This window comes from Tachysurus fulvidraco, chromosome 3 (assembly GCF_022655615.1).
Source record: "Tachysurus fulvidraco isolate hzauxx_2018 chromosome 3, HZAU_PFXX_2.0, whole genome shotgun sequence".
In the NCBI taxonomy this organism is placed as follows: domain Eukaryota; kingdom Metazoa; phylum Chordata; class Actinopteri; order Siluriformes; family Bagridae; genus Tachysurus; species Tachysurus fulvidraco.
The window spans coordinates 4,533,054-4,543,186 of NC_062520.1; the positions used below are offsets into that span (position 1 = coordinate 4,533,054).

Below are 10,133 nucleotides of genomic sequence, written 5' to 3' on the forward strand. Positions count from 1 at the left end.
CTCAACCTCACCCACTCACTCACTCACTCACTCACCCAACCTCACCCACCCACTCACTCACCCAACCTCACCCACCCATCCACCCACTCACTCACCCACTCACAGACAGAGAGCAATCAATGACCATCTTTCCTCTTTGCACAAAGGCACAGCAGAAACAAATCAGATGGAGAGCTGGTTTCTGATGTATCGGATAACAGAATAAAGTTGTAAAACTACATGATTAGAAAATATCCATTATAAAAATATATATTACTGTCCTTTCTGAAACATTTGCGAAAATTGTTGGAGGATGAAACGGACGTTCGACAGGTGCGAGCTGCGAAACAATCACAACATGTAACGGAACTTTTATCGCGATGGTTCACACAGACGGTTCACCAACCTCAAGGTCTGAACAGTTGAGAGAATGTAAGCAAGCACACACACACACACACACACACACACACACACACACACACACACACACACACACACACACACACACACACACACACAAAGTGGATTCCTTTCATTCCTCTATGTGGAATGACAGCAGTGTGTATCTCTGCCTCGTATTCAATAACAATCCTGCTGACAATCGACACGCTGCCACGCCCGAAACATTCAAACAACACACTCTGCTTCCTGGATTTAAAATCCAATGCCCTCGAAGATACTGGAGAAGACTGTAATCTTGTTGGAGTTCCTCACTGCTTACCTGAAATCACCTTCACTGGTCCAGATTCTCAAAACACCTTCAACAGTCATTATTGTGTCTGCTTGTTTTATTGGTTTTTATTTATTTATTATTTATTACAGCCCACACTATGGATTAGATTAGACCCTATTGGAGACTTGTCATAAAGACTGTCCTGTGCTGTGGGTCTCCCAGGTCTCCATCACTCCATACTACTGATAATTACGAATCAGTTGTCATCCAGAAACCCACTAAAAAAAGTCATGTAGCCAAATTTAAATGGTTTAACTCGTCAACCTGTGAAATGAAAATCAGCTACTATACAAAATAAATCAAAAGCCCACATTAGCTGTTATGGGTTATGCACCAGAAAATATAGATCCAATGTGAGGTTCCTGAGGCACCGATGCCCCCTTTTCCACCAGAAAGTACCAATACCAGAGCTAGTGCTGGTGCGAAGTTGGTTCTAAGCCTTCTAAGAACCGCTTTGCCTTTCCATGGGCTAGAGAGCCGTCACAGAGCCAAGTCTTACGTCACAGTATACAATGTTATACAGCAATGTTAGCGCAGCAGCAGCAAACACATCAACAAAATGCTCATGGCTTTGCGAACTACATCGGCATCCAAACGTGGCGAATACAACGTGTACGTGCAGCTCCATGTAATCTGTATAAACGGAGGTTGTAATCGATAAAGTACATTCGTTATTCGTGATAAAACGTTATTTTATCATTTACACAGAAAAAAGTTAGCCTTAGCATGTAGCTACCTACTATCATGTGTGCTGATAACTGATCATATTGCGGTAAAGTAAAAGTGTATTAAACATTAGTATACTTAAGGTACATTATCAAATGTGCTAACAGTAGCCCCGCCCACAGCCCCTACTTAAGGTACATCAAAGGCTATAACAGTAACCCTGCCCACAGCCCCTACTTATGGTACATTATCAAATGCGCTAACAGTAGCCCCGCCCACAGCCCCTACTTAAGGTACATCAAAGGCGTGAACAGTAACCCCACCCACAGTCCCTACTTATGGTAGATTATCAAATGCACTAACAGTAGCCCCGCCCCCAGACCCTACTTAAGGTACATCAAAGGCGCGAACAGTAACCCCGCCCCCAGCCCCTACTTAAGGTACATCAAAGTAGCGAACAGTAACCCCGCCCCCAGCCCCTACTTAAGGTACATCAAAGGCGCGAACAGTAACCCCGCCCACGGTCCCTACTTATGGTATAATATCAAGGCGCGAACAGTAACCCCACCCCCTACTTAAGGTACATCATAGGCTCGAACAGAAAACCCCGCCCCCAGGCCCTACTTATGGTACATTATCAAAGGTGCAAGCAGTAACCCCGCCCCCAATCCCTACTTATGGTACATTATCAAAGGCGTGAACAGTAACCCCGCCTACGGTCCCTACTTGAGGTACATTATCAAAGGCGCTAACAAAAACCCAGCCCCGCCCCCAGTCCCTGACGCAAGCGGTTCTTAAGTAGAACCAAAACGTTGCTGGCCTAGACTTAAGAACCGCTTGCATCAGGGGACCACTGTTCAGAGCCAGAGCTTTGGGTGTCGAAAAAGAAAGAACTGATTTTAACTTGGGCTCCGAACCAGCACTCAAACTGCCTCGGTGGAAAAGGGGCACAAAAGAGATCTTCTAGCTCCAGTTGGGGTAGCAGTGTCCAGATGCAACTCCATGTGGTGTTTGAGGACAACAACCTCCTCATCAATACACAATTATCAGACTCTATCTGACTGTGGAAAGGACATCATTCATAATAACACTCTCTGGTGTTTATAACAGTTTATAAATCACACCCTTCAGTGTCACCCAAATGAGGATAAGGTTCACTTTTGAGTCTGGTTCCTCTCAAGGTTTCTTCCTCTTCCATCTAACGGAGTGTTTGCTTAATATTAATCTTTGTACGATAAACTTTTTGATCTATATTTATGTTCTATAAAGCCCTACAGGAAAGAACTATACAAATAAAATCGAATCTCACACACACACACACACACACACACACACACGTGCGCGCGCGCCGACTAAAGACGTTACGGTTAAACTATCAGCGTGATAGCAACCACAACACAACCATGGCGCAACAATCCTTTAAAAATACTTTCAATATTATGTTTTTTTGTTGTTGTTGGCTTGCAAGCACCCACACGATGTAGTGTTCACAGAAACACCCAGAATAAACACAGCAGTGAGTTAAATGTAGCAACCTCCACAGCAGGAAACTGAATTGCAACACCTAAGAATGTTTCCTTGTATAACAAAGTGCACGAAACCCTCGCAGCAGGAACTGATGTGAATTAGTAGAAGGTTGAGGGGTGAGTGACGAGGTTTTGCACACACACACACACACACACACACTCTTTAAACCTTGAATCTGGGCCAGTTTTGCAGCTTGGGACTTCTTAAAGGAACGTAGCCCGCAATCAGGACGGGGCAAAGAGCACACGGATGTGAGGCAGACCCCGGCACACTGGAGTCATAAAGGAGCAGAAGAAAGACGCTGATGACGGATGGAGAAAGGGTGTGTGTGTGTGTGTGTGTGTGTGTGTGTGTGTGTGTTGGAGACTACACCATTACTAGTAGCAATTCTTTATCATAGCAAACAAGCATGCAGCTGGCAGAAGAAGGGAAGTGAAAGGCCACAGAGGCTGATTTCATCCACTTCCTGTGTGTAAAAATACCCTCCAGGTTGCAACCACCCAGTGCATGCACACACACACACACACACACACACACACACACACACACACACACACACACACACACACACACACACACCCTTAGAGTTGTCCTTGACAACAAAATTTGAATTGTGGTGTCATTAAATGAAGAAAAATTTGATAGTTTACACAAGAAAAAAACATGTAAAGTTTGTACATTTTATTTACATCCTTTAAAAAAATCGTACGTAACCTCCGTCTCTCGTTCGTCCTCCCTTCAGGACTTGTTATATTTAATCAGAATATTAAACCGCTTCTGAGGAGGATCGCAAGGAGCACGGTGTGTTTATGGAGGATTTTAGATGTCCATCGAACGAGAAGGCGGAGCTACGTAGTGAAACGAGCATGTTTGGTCGTCTGATCGAGTAAAATGGAGGCTTTTTGCCCGGGAGGACGAGACGACGCAGCTTCGTCTCGGGAGACGGTACTGTAATGAAATGACGAGTTGATGAAATGCCTGAACTTTAAAATCACAAACTTTGCAGCCAATCACCAGTCGAGGTGGGCGGGGCTTTCGGATGGTTTAGGTTTCACGGAGCGACATTACTCCATTTAAATTGAGACCCTGAAGGAACTAAATGCCCGTCCTGATAAGATTGTAGATATAAGTGGGAATTGGGGCATACTTCCTCTGTCTTTCCATCTCTCCCTCTCTTACAGAGCAAGCATCTTGCTCAATCCTCGCTCGCTGACTCAGATTAAGTCTCTGATTAAATGGTTCCACAGATGGAGGAGAAATGTCACCCCTTGGCCTGCTGCCACCGCACTGCACCCACCACAGCTGGATTCGGCAGCTATTTCTGCCAGCTGTCTGTGCTTTCTGTTAAGAATTATCCTGACTCATTCTTACTCATTCGGTTTTCCTTTTTCCTCTGTCAAACTTGTGGAACAAGTGATTTCCGTTGTGGTCGTGTTACCAACCGTGAACCTCTGCAGCTATAAATAAACAAAAAAGATAAGATAAGATACCTTTATTCATCCCACAATGGGGAAATTTCACTGTTACAAGCAGCCAAGAGTAATAAAATACAAATATATAATGTGACGTGACATACGGCTAAGTACGGTGACACACACTCTGAATTCGTGCTCTGCATTTAACCCATCCAAAGTGCACACACACAGCAGTGAACACACACACACACACACACACACACCGTGAACACACACCCGGAGCAGTGGGCATCCATTTATGCTGCGGCACCCGGGGAGCATTTGGGGGGTTCGGTGCCTTGCTCAAGGGCACCTCAGTCATGGTATTCCCGGCCCGAGACTCGAACCCACAACCTTAGGTACTTTTTAATCTGAAGCCACCGCTGAGTAAAGCATGTGTCCTGGAGCTGATGTTACTCCTACAGCACAACGCGGTGTACGCGACGCTACGCTGTATACCTCTCAGTGTTTTTACACAAGACATGTGGGACTGAAGCCAACGCTGTTCTTTCAGTAGTGACCTCCTTATACGGAGAGTTTTAACACTCTGTACAAGTCTCATACAACAATAACTGACCGATATCGTACTTTATTTTTTTAAAATAAAACCTCACGTAGTTTTTAACCATTTTTAGTTACATCGCTTACACGTTAAATCGGTCCTCCCAGGACTTCGCAGACGACTTTATCGATGGTTAAAAGACAAAATGTTTGATTTTGCTGCAGCTTTCTTGAAAATTTGTCATGCGACTGTGCGTTTTTTTTGTTTTGTTTTTTTGCAGAAAACTACTTTAATCTGCGAAGTCACAAGCGCAAGATTCTTCACGTTAAGTGAGAGTCTACATTATTCTTTTAAGGTCCTACCAGACAGACACAGACGTACAGTAATGACTGTTAATGAGAGCTGTACACACGTCACCTCACGTCACGTCACGTCACGTCACGTCACGCGCAAACGGAAGAGAGCTTCTACTGAATGCGTGTTGCTTTGATGTCACGCGACACGTCTCGACCCAAACCTGCAGAAAATCTGTGGTCATTTTAAAGAACCGCGGTCTCGTCGCACGCCCCACAAACCGAGGAGGAAATGAAGTCGGCATGTGACTAACTAACTTAGATAAATAAGAATGTGATTTGAAACACAACACGAATGCAAAGTAATGCTAATAGGTTAAAAAAACAACAAAAAACACTAATTACTAATCAAACAGGTTAAATATTTTAATCCTCCAGGTGTATATAAAGTACTCAGGTGAGTGTGTGAGCGATGCTTCACGCCTCTGATGCTTTTTCACGCTCGTGTGAAGTCGTGCGTCGTGCGAGTATGACCTAGTTATGAAGCTAAGTGAAGATGTATGTCGTTGTGAAGAAGTAATGAGATTTTAAAAGAAACATTAGAAAAGTCTTGCTGTTAGTGATGATAAAGCGCTTCTTGGCCTTTACGCTCCAGCACAGCTTATCGTCCGGATAATAGCGTTCCCGTGTAGCCGATGGTTCGAGACGTCGCTTGAGGGTATTCCGGTCAACGCTCCTCCTGACTGTTAGCCAGGTTTGAGTCACGGCGGCCTGAAGGTGTCTCTGTTGAGGGTTACGACTTACAGAGGGACCAGCTGTGGATTTATGGTCAGTCAGGGTAGTGATTTAACAGCAGCGAGGTACTAATAAAGAGTTACAGCCCCATCATTTTAGACTTCATACAGTAAAGTATCTAAAGCTCAGAGGTGTAGGTCAGGAAAATACACACGTAGCTACAGTCGGCTCACGTGATCCAAAAACCGTATCGGGTTATAATGGCGTTTTCATGCAGTGTGTTTTGACAGGACGACGAAGCACCGAACGGTCTGATGAGTGAGTGTGTGACTCAGTAAGTCTCGATCCCACACTAAACCATTCCTCAGGGTTGAGCTTTATAACCTGGCAGCTTCTACACGCTGTATAAATCTCGCACTGCCCTGTAAAGTAAATGACTCAAACGCAAGCCGGCTTCTCTGCGAGCCGGTTTGACGAGGTGCCGAGAGTCAGAGCCGGCTGTGATTACACTTTTCCCTGTTGTTTTTTTTTTTTTTTTTTTTTACAGTGCACCGTTTTCAGCTTCCAGTGCGCTGTTGAGTCTATAATAAACAACAATGTAGCTTAAGGCAGACAGTGTACCCATAATGCACTGCACTGTTTGGAATGACTCACTCAAATCTTCTGAAAACAGGAGGATGAAAAGCTAATAACGCAACATCAAGACTACTTTTAGGAGCTTTCTATCATGATAGAATGTGGTTACTCTGTCAGATTTTCCTGTTCAGAACCTGGACTGAGTTGGGAGTTCAATTCCCACCTCCACCTTGTGTGAGTGGAGTTTGCATGTTCTCCCCGTGCCTCGGGGGTTTCCTCCGGGTACTCCGGTTTCCTCCCCCGGTCCAAAGACATGCATGGTAGGTTGATTGGCATCTCTGGAAAATTGAAAATTGAGTGAATGAGAGTGTGTGTGTGTGTGTCCTGTGATGGGTTGGCACTCCGTCCAGGGTGTATCCTGCCTGTAGGCTGTATCCTAGATAGGCACAGGCTCCCCATGACCCGAGAAGTTCAGATAAGCGGTTAGAAAATGAATGAATGAATGAACCTGGACATGGTAGACGTGGATTGAGTCTTTGGAATTCCAGCTCCTTTCAATTTGATTCGTCTCAGCAATAAGAGTGACAAGAAAAGTGAGTCGCTTGGGAGTCGACTCTTCTTGGTGAATCGTTTTAGAGGAGTCGAAACTTTCAAATCAAGCCCGACAACATGTTTAAACTTCTGTGTTCATGGTCAACTTCCATGCACCTTAACATCGAGTCGACGTGCAGTCTAAAAGATCCACAGTTATCTTCGGAGAAACTACATCTGAGAAACGAACGTTGTTCGATCTCCTGGGGTGGTGCCGTTGAACATATTGTTCTAAAATCTTTCAGAGATCTGGTAAGAGGCAAAAGCCCACAGCATGTGACTTATATCTCTCATTTTATTATCTTCAAATAATTTGGCGAGTCCGGAGGTGGAGTCATCGTGGAAGAAACCCGTCGCGCCCATCGGCAGAGAAACTTTTGAAAGCGTAGAAAGAGCTTTGGATGGACTGATCGAAGTGCGAAAACAAAACAAAATAAAACAATTTTAAAAAAAAATGTTTTTCTCCTTTTACTTTGTCGCTCATCTCATCTTGTGTGTTTACAGAGATGAGGATTGCCCTTGACAACAGCTTCAAACAGGAAATGAGCAAGCTTCAGCCGATTTCTCAGTAAGGCATCTACTAAAATATCCACCACACACACACACACACACACACACAGCATCACCCAGCAACGCTGCAGTCAGACACACCCACACATGTGAAAGTGCGCTCATTCACACTTGCATGTGCGAGCACGTGTCTCTATGTGGTCTTGCTGTTGCCCAACGGAGCAACATTTAACGACACAGAGAAAGCCACAAATGATTACGTGATTATTTTAGACTATGACCAGATGTCTGTGGGCTAGCGGCAGTTCCCGGACGGCTCCTCCTTCGACGCAGTTAGTGTAAAATCACCCGATGAACGAAACAGACACCGGCCCAAAAGGTCCGGCAGACGATCGACAAAATAACACCAGACGAATGACTCGGGACCATGTTGCGGTTATAGGAGCACGGCATGGAGGTGTGCGTCATCACCAGTGTTGTAATGAGACGGAGTACAAATACTTGTTACCGTACTTAAGTAGAAATGTCACGTATCTGTACTTTACTTTAAATTTATGTCAACTTTCACTTTTACTCCACTACATTTCCTAGATAAAATGTATACTTTTACTTCGTTATATTCCCACTAAGTATCTTCGTTACTCGTTACTACAAAATAAAATCAGATGAAATGTGTGTGACTGTAATAAGGGAGGTTTGGCGAATCACTGCTCCTAGATTGTATTATGCACGTCTGCGCGCGCTACGGAGAAGCACAGGTACGCGCAGCGTGTACGCGCAGTCAGAGCTGGAGGCGTTTATCTATAACGTTAATCAGCGGAAAGCCGCAAATACGGCATCCAAAAGCAGTTAAATGTCACTATTCTTATTACCAGAGTTGTAGCACAAACAAAATATTAATGCAAACAATCCATACAATACTAAATAAAATAAGATTTATTGATTTGGTCTTTGTCTTGTGAGTTTATTAATGACTGCATACATCAGACACACTGTTTGTAGAGAATACACACATACATGAACTGATCTGATTCAAGACTGACATCATTACATCATGCATAAAATTTTGGTGTCCACTTTTGCCATTTTAAATAATACCATAACTTTTTGCTTACTATGTAGTCATATAATATATAATATAAAACTCTTCTTGTTTTAAATTCTCACTGAGGGCTAAAACCCCTAAAGATGAAACCCTAGAACCGCCCCTGCTCTTATGCCTACAGAAAATCACTGAAATTTTACTTTTTACTTTTACTTCAAATACTTAAGTACATTAAATATCAGAAAATGACTTTTGATACTTAAGTACAGTAAATATCTGATACTTTAAGACTTTTACTTGAGTAATATTCTAAAAGGTGACTTTCACTTCTACCAAAGTCTTTTTCTAGTACGATACTTGTACTTTTACTCAAGTATTGCTTTCTAGTACTTTATACAACACTGGTCAGGACAGATCGCGAAAAGCTTCAAGCGGCTTTATGTTTTATTTCTTTATATTACATTATAGTTTACTGAAATGAGAAAAGAAACATGGCAAGATATCCTGAAGCACTTGATGCTGATGACAGAATCTTAAAGCTGGGATTGGAGAAAGATTTACGGAAGCCATCTTTCCATCATCCGTCAGTCTAAAACGTTTCGCGTTAATTAACGATCGTCTAAAGCAGTCACGCTCTCGCTATCGATTCGCACCCGGGCGCTTCGTCCTTCGTGTCTTAGTTATATGTAGCGTCGGTAAAAGCAGCAGCGCTCTACAGGGTGATCTGTGTCTCTCTGTAATGAAGAGAAGAAGAAGAGAGAATCGGTGCTTCCAGTGGGACTGAATTCTCAAATCAGCACCAAAGCAAAGCCAAAAAGCAGATTTAGGGCAGGAAAGATGGATGATGCAAACACAGGGTGTAGCTTTAGGCCTCTGTCTTCCAGAAACAGCGACTTCCACAAGCGCAGTAAAGATATTGGTCTTGCTGGTGTTCACTGGTGGCGTTGGTCGCGTACGAGAGCAGTTCGGTTCTGCGAGCCACACACACTTACTTAACACTTTGTATCAAAGTGCGTAAGAGGGTCAGGACGTGACGTGCATCGTAGACAAAAAAAAAGAGACGGCGGTGGGAGTAAAGATAGAAAACCGTGCGGTCGATGGAAACAGGTTACCATGACAACCGTGCTGTAACCAGCCTTATAGCCTTGGTGACCTGTTGATGTAGTAATCACAAATATTAATGCAGAAGGACACTGATGGGGAAGTCGTGGCCTAATGGTTAGAGAGTCTGACTCCTAACCCTAAGGTTGTGGGTTCGAGTCTCAGGCCGGCAATACCACGACTGAGGTGCCCGTGAGCAAGCCACCGAACCCCCCCCAACTGCTCCCCTGGCGCCGCAGCATAAATGGCTGCCCTCTGCTCCGGGTGTGTGTTCACGCTGTGTGTGTGTGTGTGTTCACTGCTGTGTGTGTGTGTGCACTTTGGATGGGTTAAATGGGTCACCATACTACCATTGGTAGTAATTTCTAGCAGTGTTAAAGCTGAGAGAAAGTAAAATGCTCCTCGGACGAAGCACCGCATC

General features: G+C 44.0%; 1 protein-coding gene across 8 annotated transcripts in view; it reads right to left on the minus strand.

Moving 5' to 3' along the window:
* The window catches only part of abi1a (abl-interactor 1a), a 57,077-nt gene that overhangs the window by 20,154 nt on the left and 26,790 nt on the right, over positions 1–10,133 (minus strand). The gene's annotated exons all lie outside the window — the stretch shown is intronic.